The sequence below is a fragment of the Nicotiana tabacum genome, chromosome 20 (assembly GCF_000715075.1).
Source record: "Nicotiana tabacum cultivar K326 chromosome 20, ASM71507v2, whole genome shotgun sequence".
Classification (NCBI taxonomy): domain Eukaryota; kingdom Viridiplantae; phylum Streptophyta; class Magnoliopsida; order Solanales; family Solanaceae; genus Nicotiana; species Nicotiana tabacum.
Genome location: NC_134099.1, coordinates 116,484,677 through 116,497,791, shown reverse-complemented (window position 1 = coordinate 116,497,791; position 13,115 = coordinate 116,484,677).

Below are 13,115 nucleotides of genomic sequence, written 5' to 3'. Positions count from 1 at the left end.
TATTTCATTCGTAATAAGACGATACCTACATCCGAAAAGAAGGTTGGAAAGAGAGATAGTTGAGAAAGAGCTGAGTCAGAGGAATTGGATTTTTGTATGATGCCTACGATAAGTAAATGTGAGGTCTTTAGCAGATCATGGGTGTACTGAAAGGTCTAAGCTTCCTGATAAGAAGCCTTAAGGCAAGAATGCCTACCCATCTTTATGGTGAAAGACAATGAGAGATAAACAAGATAAATACAAGTTTCAACAAGCAAAGAAGCAAGATGAAGAAAGATACGAGGCGCCCAGTTAATGAAGGTTAACAACATTTATAATTCAGGAAGAGGAACATAAGCTCTTTGAGTTATATTCAACAGTAACAGCGGTATATACAATTGGACGCACCCATTCCAGATATGCCCTATGGAGGTTAACAGAAGTAGTATAAGAAGATATGATGGATGAATTGTTTGTGTCAGTTGACATTTCCGAAGGATATTGCAAATATGCTAATAGATCTCTTTATGAGACACCCAGACGGTAAACTCTAAAATAGTGTAGCCAAATATGAGTACTACAAAGACATGCACTATAAGCCTTGAGGGGATATATATTACCTTAGTGTAGCTTGCGTCCCTAATAAAGCGAGAACGTTAAGCAACTTGAAGAGCCACTGGATGGAGCAAAGGGAAGCTGAAAGCAAAAGAATGTCTTGTTCGAGTTTTTAGAATAAAGTGGTCAGCATAAATGTTAGTAGGAAATAAGAAAAGAGTTAATGAAGCATTATAAGTAAGATGGGGTACATGGATGACAATGGCCGATCAAAAGATGACAATATTACAAAATCTATAGTCAAGTGATGGAAGAGACGAGGGGTGACATGCCTTAGGACAATAAAAGAGTATAGGATACAGTCATGTCCTCATTTCGAGAAATAAGTTCGAAACTCTAGCGCAATGACCAAGTGGAAAAGTAAACTAAATATGAGTTAGGGACTGAGTAAATTGGTAATAGTCAGTATCATGAGAATTTCAGATCACAATCCGGCAATAATAGGACGGACAACAGAAGGATTGCCGCAAGGCGAGTAAGTATCATTGATGTTGAGAAACGACGCCAAAGATGAAGAGGTAAAATATCTATAGGTAGATCCTCGTGGCTTCAGCTCTTTGTACATCCCTAAAGGGAGGAATATTGAATGATGTGGCATTAATTCAGAATTAAGTGGTTCTATTGACTATGGAATGGTAAAGGAAGAATGCGATAAATGAAAGAGGAATGAAACGACACTTATCCAAATCTTACAGATACGCTACGATTCAAGAATATTGTGCAAGCACGACATCAAGAAGAGGAAGTAAAGGTTTCTGCCCGAGCTGTTATTAATAAATAAAGAGCCAGTGCGAGGCGTAAGTTAAGACAAAGGAAATAACCCAAGAAAGATTACAAGGAATATTGATATGAGAATGGGCCAACGAGTTGTTAATAATTGGTCAGGAAGATCCCAGTTATGGCTAAACAGGAGGTTACAGACGAGTCATCAAATCGTGTGAAATAAACATAGTAGAACCCAACATGGAGAGTTCAGCCTCGAAGAATATCATTATAATACTTGAGATATATTCAAATAAGAGTCGGGGTAGCTAAAAATACCATATGAGTGTTATGGGGATAAAAGAAAGTGACACTGGGGAGGCAGTCAAAATATCAGTTCAGAAGCAACCATACAAGCCCAAGGGCATGGAGGTAAGCAACTACAAATGATTACAGGCAAGTAAGGACATTAAAAAGGTCCATAATAAGCTCATAGCTTTATAAGAGTCAAGGGTTCTCCCTAAATACTACAACGAAAGACTAGCTAAGGAGATAAGAAAGAAGGCTTTAATCTAAGCACAACGACCTAAAGATGAAATGGTCGTATAACAACAATCTCGCAACAACATTGTAAGCATTCCAAAAGAAAGTGGCACCTACCATGGCTAATGAATGGGAAGTAAGAATTAAAAATAATATTCGATATCATATGAGTTGTATGAAAACTCTGGCAAGTGTAGGCACTAAGATAAGCTAAGTATGGACGCAACAAGGGGCAGAAAGATCAGGAAAAGTAATTGCACACATATAAAGAAAGCTGAGATGGAACGAAATGGATTATTCGATCAATGATCCAGAGTTAGTATGTTATGGATACACTCAAGAATTTGGAGCATTATCCAGACAACATATTTGTTGATAATCATACAACCATAGAAGACTCTGATATAAGTTAAAATAAAGAATTGAGCTCAGGGCATAGACAAAGGATTGAATTATTAGAAGATTGTACCATGGATATTCCATAACGCCCATGAAAGGCTAAGGTAATAACTGATACCATGAACCACAGATAGGAAGATAGCTTAAGACTACGTAAAGGTTGATCAGAAGGAAGAGGAAACTAACGAATTACATCACCCAGGTAAATCAGGAGTCTGATTATTGGACCTAGAAAAATTATAGAAGTTGTGCTTGAGAACATGCCATAATCACTCTTAATGTCAATGTTCAAGAGAAATAACATAACAACCATAATCTATAATGTCTCTACAAGGAATCTAGTTAGAAGAAGTACCAGCCTCATAAGAAGTCAGTACGAAGCTCCCACCGGATTGTGTATGTACCAGAGGTGCTAATATTATAATAGAGCTTCAAGTTATGGACATGAATTACACCTAGGTGCAAGGGAGGTCACGAAAGAGATAGAAGATACGATGTGAAATTTTAAGGTAAGGTAAAGGTGAACAACGTAGGAGATACTTAAAGGCAGAAGATAGTGAATAATCCATACTTCGGATAGAAGGCTATAAGCATAGGGATCCAATAACCGGGAATGATAGCAGCATCGTCAGCGGCATGTCTTCCAGCTTATGGTTTCTAAGTACTGATAGATCTAGTTAAGAGAATAGAGAAAAGATGGAGACGATGTGATGTCTCGCATGACGTTCCAGAATAACATAAGAAAATCTATGGTGCAAGCAAGTTGAAGGAAAGTTTATAAATGGATATGTATAGGTCGCAAGCTAAAGTATGGTAGAGAGATAAAGTTTTAAGGAAGCATGAGTAAGGATGAGGAAAGGCAAGTGAAAAGGTGACAAGAATAGATAAGTTTTTAGGATTAAGCCCTAGGGGAAAAGTATTACATAAGAAGTTTCAAGTTATCAGTGGTATATTGTAGATCAATATTCACAAGTTCTACAAAATACCGAGCGAAGAACTTCAGTACACCTATAAATGCCCAAAGAGGCATCCTATTAAGCCTTGTATATGTTTAAAACGTACAGCCTAGAGATTGGCTAAAAGCTGAAGGAAAAAGGAGAGAAGAGTCGCAAAGCACAATTACATGGTCACTCTCGTAGGGGCTGCATGGTAGAAAGTAGCAACAGTTACGAGATTGAAAGGTTTCCGACCACAAGTTGTGAAGTAAGAGAAAGGCTTAAAGGGGAGAATACCTTGGCCTTTGGATTGATTCAAAGAATAGTTTCCTAAATGGAAAGGTGAATATTAAAGCATTTTCAAGAGCTATGGGTTATAAGAATGATAGGTGCATCAGTCAACATTCGAGGATGAATGTTCCAAAGAGGGGAATGATGTTACGCCCCGCAGAATTATGTCGATATTACACCCTGCAGTAATATACATGAAATTGTCGTAAGATAATTGACCTCAGTTCAAGGACAAGATTATTTGGAGATTATAAGCATTATGCTATTTCAAATAAGTGAGGAGTAAATCCGTAAAGGTGAGAGGATAAGGAAATCGAAGAAAATGAATTTTCGTCAAAATTTGACATTTTGGGATAAAATATGGCCCGAGCTAAAATACCTGGTATTTATGGACTAGTGCCATATAAGGTACCATATGACCATGATAGTATTATGTATAAAGTGTGTTAAGATGAGTAGTATTTTAAATAATTTGAGATAATTTTTAAGTATGCGGGTAATTGGTTAATTATTGGGTAATGGGGTATTACCCAATTAATTAAAGAATTAATTGGATAAGGATGGTTAAAACCCACATGGCAGCAAGTAGAGGGGAGTCTAATGTCTCTCGCTTTAGGTTCAAAATTAGGAAGACACATGGTCACTACTCTTACCCATTAAACACGTAGAAGGAAAGTTTAGTTATCCTTATAATTCTCTTTTTACCTTTGTCCCCATTCATGAGCCATTAATTCAATGTATCTTTTTTTCCACCTAATTCACTAAAACCAACAGAAACCAAAAGTTCTAATTTTATGAACATAACAAGTCCACTTACTGAAGAGAAAACTTTCAAACCAGCACTCCATGTTTGTTTATGAGTATATCATCTTGTGAAGAAAGAACGAAATCAACAAACACATTCACAATTTGGAGGAGATTTGAAAATTCAACGAGACTCCATATTATATTAGCACCGGGAGTTCTTTGTTGAGCAAAATTTCATACGAAATTATACTGCGTAATAGCAACAGGATTTTGCGATTCTAAGGGAGTACGGTACAATCCTTCTCAAGAATATCATATGAATTTTTCCCTACTCCGATCTTGCCGATTACATGTTGTCGCAATTGACGTGTGTTAAAAGAATTGTCAAGAGAATTAGTTCAGGTATGTTAAGGCTATACCTCATTTCTTTTGGCATGATCTATACGACTCGAACGAAATGTGCAAATGCACGAATTCCATGAATGACTCTTTTCATAGAAGTATTAGAGATATCTATGTTCTTGAATTTTCGTGTGTCATAATATTTTATCATTTGTTCATGGGTCTCAGAAAAATAAGAAAGTTGAAAAGAGTTTACTTTATGATATTACTCAAAGGCAAAATGGTTTTATGAAGCTCCGAAGGATTTTATTAACGTACTTTTCATGCATTGCATTCATGTGCATTGGCCCATGACCAGACGACATTATATACACGTATATATGTATGTATGTATATATATGTATATGAGATATGGGAAAGGTTATGGCGTTATATATGCACCACCACCTGATCCGCTGGTATATGCTGATGATTTTGCCCACAGTGGCCGATATGATATGATGGAATGCCTTCAGAGGCTGATAATGTTATGAAACATGTACCTATGCACGACATGACATTCATACGCATATGCATGACGCTAAAAGTAATTTATGATTTACCACCTGATCAGTTGGTATACGTTGATGATTTTGCCCACAATGGCCGATATGATACGATGGGATGCCCTCAGAGGCTGATGATGTTATGAGACATGTACCTATGCACGACATGACATTCATATGCATATGCATTATGCTAAAAGTATTTCATGATTTACAGAGTTATCCAGACTTACAGGTTGAGTCAATTACTCTATATTTCTTCCATGTCTGTTATGTACTTATTTATGTGCCTTACATACTTGGTACATTTTTTGTACTGTCGTCCCTTTTGCCTGGGGATGCTGCGTTTCATGCCCGCAAGTCCTGATAGACACAGGTCGAGAGCCCTCCAAGTAGGCTATCAGCTCAGCGGAAGATGTTGGTGCACTCTATTTGCTTCGGATTTGCTTATTTGGTTAGTATGATTTAGACGTGTATTGTTTGGTATGGCGGGACTCTGTCCCAACCTTTATGATATTTATGTACTCTTAGAGGCTTGTAGACATATATCGTGTACGTGAAAGATTGTACGGCCTTGTCGGCCTATGTTTTGAGTTTATAAATGATCATGTTGGCCTATTAGGCCCGTATGTCACGTGTATATGATAATGTAATAAGAAAGATACGTTATATTTGTACCCAGCTGAGTAAGGTACCGGGTGCCCGTCGCGGCCCATCGGTTTGGGTCGTGACAGGCTCTAGCTACACACCTTGGGAACTTCCCACTTCGAGCAACCAAGCTTTTAATGGCAAAGACATGTATACTTGTACCAAGTAATCGAGGAACACTTTTCATCAAATCATTTCATGCTTCAAAATAAACTCGACGTTTTAGCAAAGAGGACTCCTATGTCAAAAATGACCCGAACACTCTAAGACTAGCATCAACAATTCGACACCTGAACGACCCCCGGGTCAAAACTCCAAATTCATAAGCCCTTAATGAGGAAACATCAAGATCATAAGCCCTCAACAAGTAATAACAGGTTTACAAGTAATGGCTCCCGAGTTAAGAAACCCTCAATGACTCGGGGACTACCGTCAAGCGCCACTCTATCGACTTATCAAAACCTGAGGTTGTAAGGTCACATGCGGGCAGCCTCGGTTCTATTAGACCTACATAAGGCAACAACAATATCTGTAAGACCTCAAGCAAGGCATGAACAATACTTGTACCAAGTATCCAAAACTGTAAGACCTCAAGCAAGGCATAAACAATACTTGTACCAAGTATCCAAAAATGTAAAACCTCAAGCAAGGCATGAACAAATGACTCTGGTCATAAACCCGATCTCAAAGTTTCGGCTATATATAGAACTTATAAGACCCCTAAAAAGGCATACCCTCAATAAAGATGTCGAAGCTACTTCACTCGGGACTTAAAGGCTCCAGCCAAACACAAATGACTCCGATCACAAGGCTATACCAGCCGAACTAACGCGACCCGGGGATACCCGACCATCGCTACAAAATCATAGGCCTTCAATTACATCGAATCTACTTCAAAAAGAATCGGTTAAACCGGCTACCCTCAATGCAGGCAAAAGAGCTTCGACCATGTCAGCTCCTAAACATCGACTTCGAGATACTCAGCCTCCGAGCCAAACCTTCTGAGGTGCTCGATCATCGGCATATAACGACTCACAATCGAGGCTTTTTATTAAGCCGTCGAAGAGTCAAGCAAACACTATTTCAAAAATCCTTATCGAGGGAAAAATAAAGCCCACATAAAAGGTTGTTTTGACCCAAGGCATAAGAGCCATTGTTGCCAGCCCACACAAATCCAAAACTTGAGGGTTGAATGAGCTCGAGTCGAAACCCGACTCGGAGACTGAACCCAAAATAGTTAACTAAATATGCCTAAGAGCAAAGCGTAAGAGCCATTGTCGCCAGCCGGATGAGCCCCAGGTCCACCCACATAAAAGGTCGCTCAGACCCAAGGCATAAGAGCCATTGTCGCCAAGCCCACATAAAAGGTCATTCCGACTTGATGCGTAAGAGCCTAAGGGCCAGCTCAAAATTCTAACTACTTGAGGGTCAAATGAACTCGAGTCGAGATCACTCGGAGACTGAACCCAATCTAATAAAAATGCCTGAGAGAAAAATCATAAGAGCTCAAATTCCTGCTTACTCTAAAAAGGCGAACCGACCCAATACGTATGAGTCACTGTCACCAGCGCTAAGATCAAAGGTCGTACCAGCTGGATACATAAAGCCAAGTCGCCCGATGATAGCAAAGCCCAAGGGTCTAACCCAAAGTCCGGGACCTTGGGTCGAAAGTCAAAGTACGTCACATAGTATTTCCGAAAAACAAATGGGAAGGAAGGGATAGGAAATAAAAATCCTTCTTATAACCTCCAGGGGGATGTTTACAAGTCTTGAAAAAACCCTTACAAAGGGAGAACCAAGCAGAATCCTAATCTACCATCGAGCCTATATCTTCGATGTCTACACCAAAGGTTGCACCCCGATAACTACGGGTCCTTCAGCGGCCCCTCTTCGATGGCCTCTTCCCCTCTGGGGCTCCGCCTTCATCTTTATCATCTCCTGAGCCACTACTTGGTACACTTCCGAAAGCAAGCAAGGAAGCATCTCTCTTCTCTAGGGTCTTCACCCTCTCAAACTCGGAAGGCAAAGTGATATCTTCCACATGCATATCCCCAAAAGTCTGCCTCCGGGATCTTAATCGAGCACGCTCCACTGCCCGAGTCAATCTCGGCTCAGCCCCTTCGGGCCCCCCCCCCCCAACTTGAGTGCTTGTCGCAATAGCATCCTCTCCATGAAAAGATATAAGTGCCTCGACTTCAGTTTTGATCCTGGATAATGCAACCACCAACTCAAAATGGAGACCTCTGTATTTGTTACTATTCTCCCTCGCCTCACTAAGCTGATTCCCAACTAAGATCACCTTCTCCTCGAGGGTATCCCTCTCGAAAGTTATCTCTCTCGCATGCCGTTTATGTTCGGAGACTACAAAGTCTCTTGCCCGGAGTTCCTCCCTCAGCAGGTCACCTTCCTTCTTAAACTGCACAAATCAGATCCAAGATATTAAAACACTGGGGTCTGTCAAAGCATTCAGATAATGGCAAACGGGAACTAGGTATTCAGTAAGAAGAGCCTTCTCACGCTCGAGACGGGTCACCTTGACCTAATACCCGGTGAAAGTCTGATTGTAAAGTGCATTGGCCTGAAGCCACAAAAAAGACAATTTTGAAAGACAAAGGTTAGGGCAACCGAGGACTGAGCGACAGACTGGGTTCGGAAAGATTACTTGTTCGCAAAGCCTGCTCATCTCACCAAAGACGAGGGAAGCATTGATCTCAGGGACTCCCTCGAGAACAGTTGGAAGCCTTTCGAGCATATCTTCACCTTTGACAGACATCCCCGCATCGGAAGATTCTTCAAGCGAGGCATCTTGCACTCCCTTCAGAGGTAGGGTCGTTCCTTGAGGGGAATCAATCATGACCACGACACTGGTAGGGTCAGTCAGGACCATCCCTTGCCCATTCAGGGCCCTATAACTAGGCCCCTCCGAACCACCTAACGAAGGCACCCATACCGAGGGGAACTCTGACCACCAACCAGCTTGGGGGCAGAACCTGATACTCCCTCAGTCGTCTCTCACCATAAAGTGGGACCGCAACAACATCAGACTCTGTCTCGGAAGCCACCATCTCTATGGCCCCAGAATTTTCCAGGTTTATCCCTCCATCGGGAGCTATTGAGAAGCTATTTTCCTCCTCACCCTCAACTCGAGGGTTTCCTACCGTTTCCAGGGTTAGAGCTGTCGGGTCGGCCTTAGCTTCTTCTACTTTAATCTTCTTAGATTTAGAAGACCGTCCAACAGTTCCCTTTGTCTCTTCTTCCCTTCATCGGGTACTAGATCATCCTCCCCTCCAGGTAATGCCCCCTTCATCAAGGGGATTTCCTCCAGACCTGCACAAATGCAAGGGGTAAGTACAGGGAACGAGACAGCTGCCAATTATAATTTAGGTCGAGAAGAATGACTACGGCCGAGGTGTCGCGCCCCCTTTTTTCCCTTCTTGACCGGGAAGTCTGGGTTCCGACATTCCATGGGGGTAATAACTCGTTTCCTTTTTGGGAATTGGATATTTGAAGAGTTGACACCTAACGAATTACGGTGCGTTAGGGCACATAGAGTAATTAACTCTTGGATTGGTTTGCATTACCAGAGATTAGGGTAAGGGCTCGAAATAATCTCGAGGGGAAGATTTTAGGCACCCCTCTTGGTCCACAACTGTGGGTTCCGGCCAAACTTATATTCACAAGTTAGTCCATTTAAATAAATAGTTGAATCAAATAGGTTGGATAACTCAAGTAATAAGGTAAAGATTTGGACAAGTTGTAAAATAAAGGTTTAAATAAAAAGGGAATTTTGGTAAAGGAGGGGTCCTAGATTGGTTAGCCTATAGGATCACCCCACACAATGTCCGGTAAACGCTCCTTAATGAGGAGCTACACGTGACATTAGCGCGTAGTCATCATATCCCATATTTACGTACCCTTAAATATTATCTCCTCTTTCAATGGAAATCATGCCAAATGTGATGAAATTGAAATGAAAGGGAGGGGGATTTTATGAGAATGCTTGTAAAGCAGGTGATGATAAGTGAGATAACAGGTAAAATCAGTGACCATCAATGCAAAGTACACATGAAGTTTCATAACTGTTTGAATTCTTACATTTATTTATGCAATGATGTGCAACCATAATCACTGTTATATGCTGTTATACTTGTGCTACGTTCATTGTTTTCCGATAGCTATTTAATGTAATAATTGTTTTTGATCCTTAATGTTGTTTGAGCAGAACAGAGGTACTGGGGAGCTAAGATTTTTAACCTTTTTATGAACTTTGGTGGTTCCATGGGTAAGTTGGCCATTGTACTTCTGGTTGCACTTACAAAATATTAAACTTCTCACCCGCTCTTTTCCCCTTTATGTTGCAGTTAGAGTGTTTACCAGCCTCCATGAGAAAGCTCCAATGAGTGGTATGCTCTGATTTTCTTTGAACTAAATCTCCATATAATTCTACAAAATGCTCTCTAGATGTGGAACAATTGTGGCGTGATTTTTCCAGAACGATAACCTGATGCATTCTTATTTTGCATTATAATCTAATTTGGCAAATATGCATAACAATGATTGGTATAGTTAATGGTTCTGCGGTATCACTATCATTGCTAATTACTATGTTAATAATTCTCTTATGCTATAGTAGAATGTGGGATCGGCTCAGTTTGTCCTAATCAAGTATTCTTAAGATATTATTTTGTGTGTGTGTTGGGGGGGAGGGAATAGAAAGTTTAATTAAAAATACTAGATAGGTTTCAAATACTTTTATTTGTTAGTCCGGTAATTTTCAAAAACCAATTCCACGTTTGCTTTCTGAATGTGTGTTTTACTTGCTTAACGGGAACTAACATCGATAGATGGGAACAATGAGCTAGGAAAGGATCATTTTTGCCTTCATTTACATTTCAACTGTAGATAATCTAATCCCTTTTCATGAGTAGAGGCACTAAGTTTTATGCAATATTTTTGTGCAGTTCAATTTTAGTATACAATTCACAAATTACATGGCTGAAAATTTAGTATCTAATGGATGCAACTTACTGGAGTTATCAAGAACTCACTTTCTAGAGTCATGATGCTGCTTTGTTCTACCTCATCTAATTATGATACACTTGTGAACAGAAATTGACACAGAGGGAATTAGATTTGTCAGGAGGAGAAAAATTATTGTTGGATTCAAATATTGTATTTTTTTATTTTTTTTTATTTTGCTGAAACACTGAAAGTATACACTTATAATTATCTCTATATATTATGAATTTAATGAAACACCTTATTCTTTATAGAATAAATATTTGCATATTTTGTTATGTACATTATGTTATTATATACGTGCAACTTTTGTCATCGCCTTAATGTCAAAAAGACATAATATTTTTCGATTAGCATTTGCTAATCTATGCATAGTTTTACCTGCAATAAAAAAGGTCATTAAAAGGTTCTCTATAACAGCAATAAAATTTGTATTTACCAACCACAACAAATGCTACAAAAACCAAATAAAAGAATAATTTTAGTGGCCATTGTAATTGTCGGTATATAAATACCGCTAAATGTCAGATCTTTTAGCGGCAATAAATGAGACACTTACCAGCACTTCGTCTAATTGCCGCTAAAATCTTTAGCAATGCTGGATAAAACTGCTAATGATTAATTGACGGTAAAAGTTTTTGCGGCAATAAAAATTGCTGCTAAAATGCATATCTTTTACCGCCAAAGAGGTTTTTTGTTGTAGTGTATCCTTCTCATCCCCTTAGTGGTCATGCAAAGTGAGTATTTGGTCAACGATCTATTGCGTGTTATTACCCGTCCCTTCTTAATGGTCTTAGTCTTGGAGGGATCTAGGACTTCTACCTATAGGTGGTTCTAGAAAGACCCCTAAGGATTTAAAGGTAAAAATTCTAAGGCGACAAACAAAACAATTAGGACTTTTAGCACATAATATAAAAGGGAACAATTAGAGGCTCAAACTTTCCTCCTTAAACAAGGCACATACACAACACGACCCAAGCACAATTAAGGTCTTTTATTAAACAATATCTTAAGGCAGGATATCTAGGTGATTATGCAGAAGATAAGCAATTGATTATTTTATAAACCCAGGAGTAATGACCTTAGCAGTTGCCTATTGGTTGCTTAAAGCCTGTTAGGATTAGAAAAACATTAAGTCATAGAAACAGTTTCAGAAATGCAGTTTTGAAAATGCCCTACAAGCTTGCTTATACGCGGAATGTTGATGACTGCATTTTTATATAAAAAATAGGGCAGATTTTAAAATCGACCTTTAAAAATCTCATGGGTATGTTGTCTAATGATAGATTGAGGCAGTATTTAAAAGACTTGTTTCAGGAAATATAAACTACTTAATTAAACCAATTCAGAAGTGAACTAAACGTTAACCAGATTGAGTTATTTAAACCAAACTTAGGCGAGATCCATAGGCAGGATTTGACATTGTTCCCTATAGGCATGATATCTAAGTTTGATACTGATTTTACAGACTTGCAGGCATGGAAACATACATAAATACTTGTTATAACAGAAACTAAGTTAAATTACATCCTATAGGCATGGCATCTATTTGTTAAACTGATTTTAAGACCTTGCAGACATGATTTTATTACAGAATTATTTGAAACCTATAGGCATGGTTTCTAGTATGTTGAGATGACAAAATGTAAAGCCCTATAAGCATTTCTACTTGATAAAGCAATCAGATTAAATGTAAAGTCCTATGAGCATGATTTCTACCGGTATCACCCCATAGACATATAGCTACCCATCCCTTTCACTAGTTATCCCAATATTTGTTTACAAGTTATTACAGACCATATGAGTGAATTACATAAGTAAATGAGAAAATAAGAAGCTAGTCTATAGGGAGCCTTCAATTAGGCCCAGATTTCCAAAGCCTCCAATAGCCTCAAATGCCTAAATTCCATAGACAAAATCATAGTCTAGGTGCATCAAAGTTTCCTAAGGATCTCAAGAATCCCGAGTAGTGCTTACACCTAGACTTGGTAACCAAAATTGAATAAGTGCAGTGTGGAAGGGCCAGCCTTAGTATGCCAGAATTCAGAGGGTTCTCAAGAGGATCCTAAGGCAGTACACATACTGGAGGGGGCAGAACTTATTGACTTAGAAGTAAAGTGAACGTGCTTGACACAAGTTGAAAGGTTTTAATGAAAAACTGTATCAAAAAGGAAGTTTGTTAGAAAGTAATTCAGTAACACAACAGGGGCAGTTTGAAAGAGAGTAGAGTAGTCACCTTTAAGACAGGTTCATACACAGTCATTAGTCACAGAACCAAAGCAAGTTTCAGTAGTCAAAACAGGGGTCAAGGGATTTGGGGATACATAGGACACAAGCAAAGGTCTAGGAG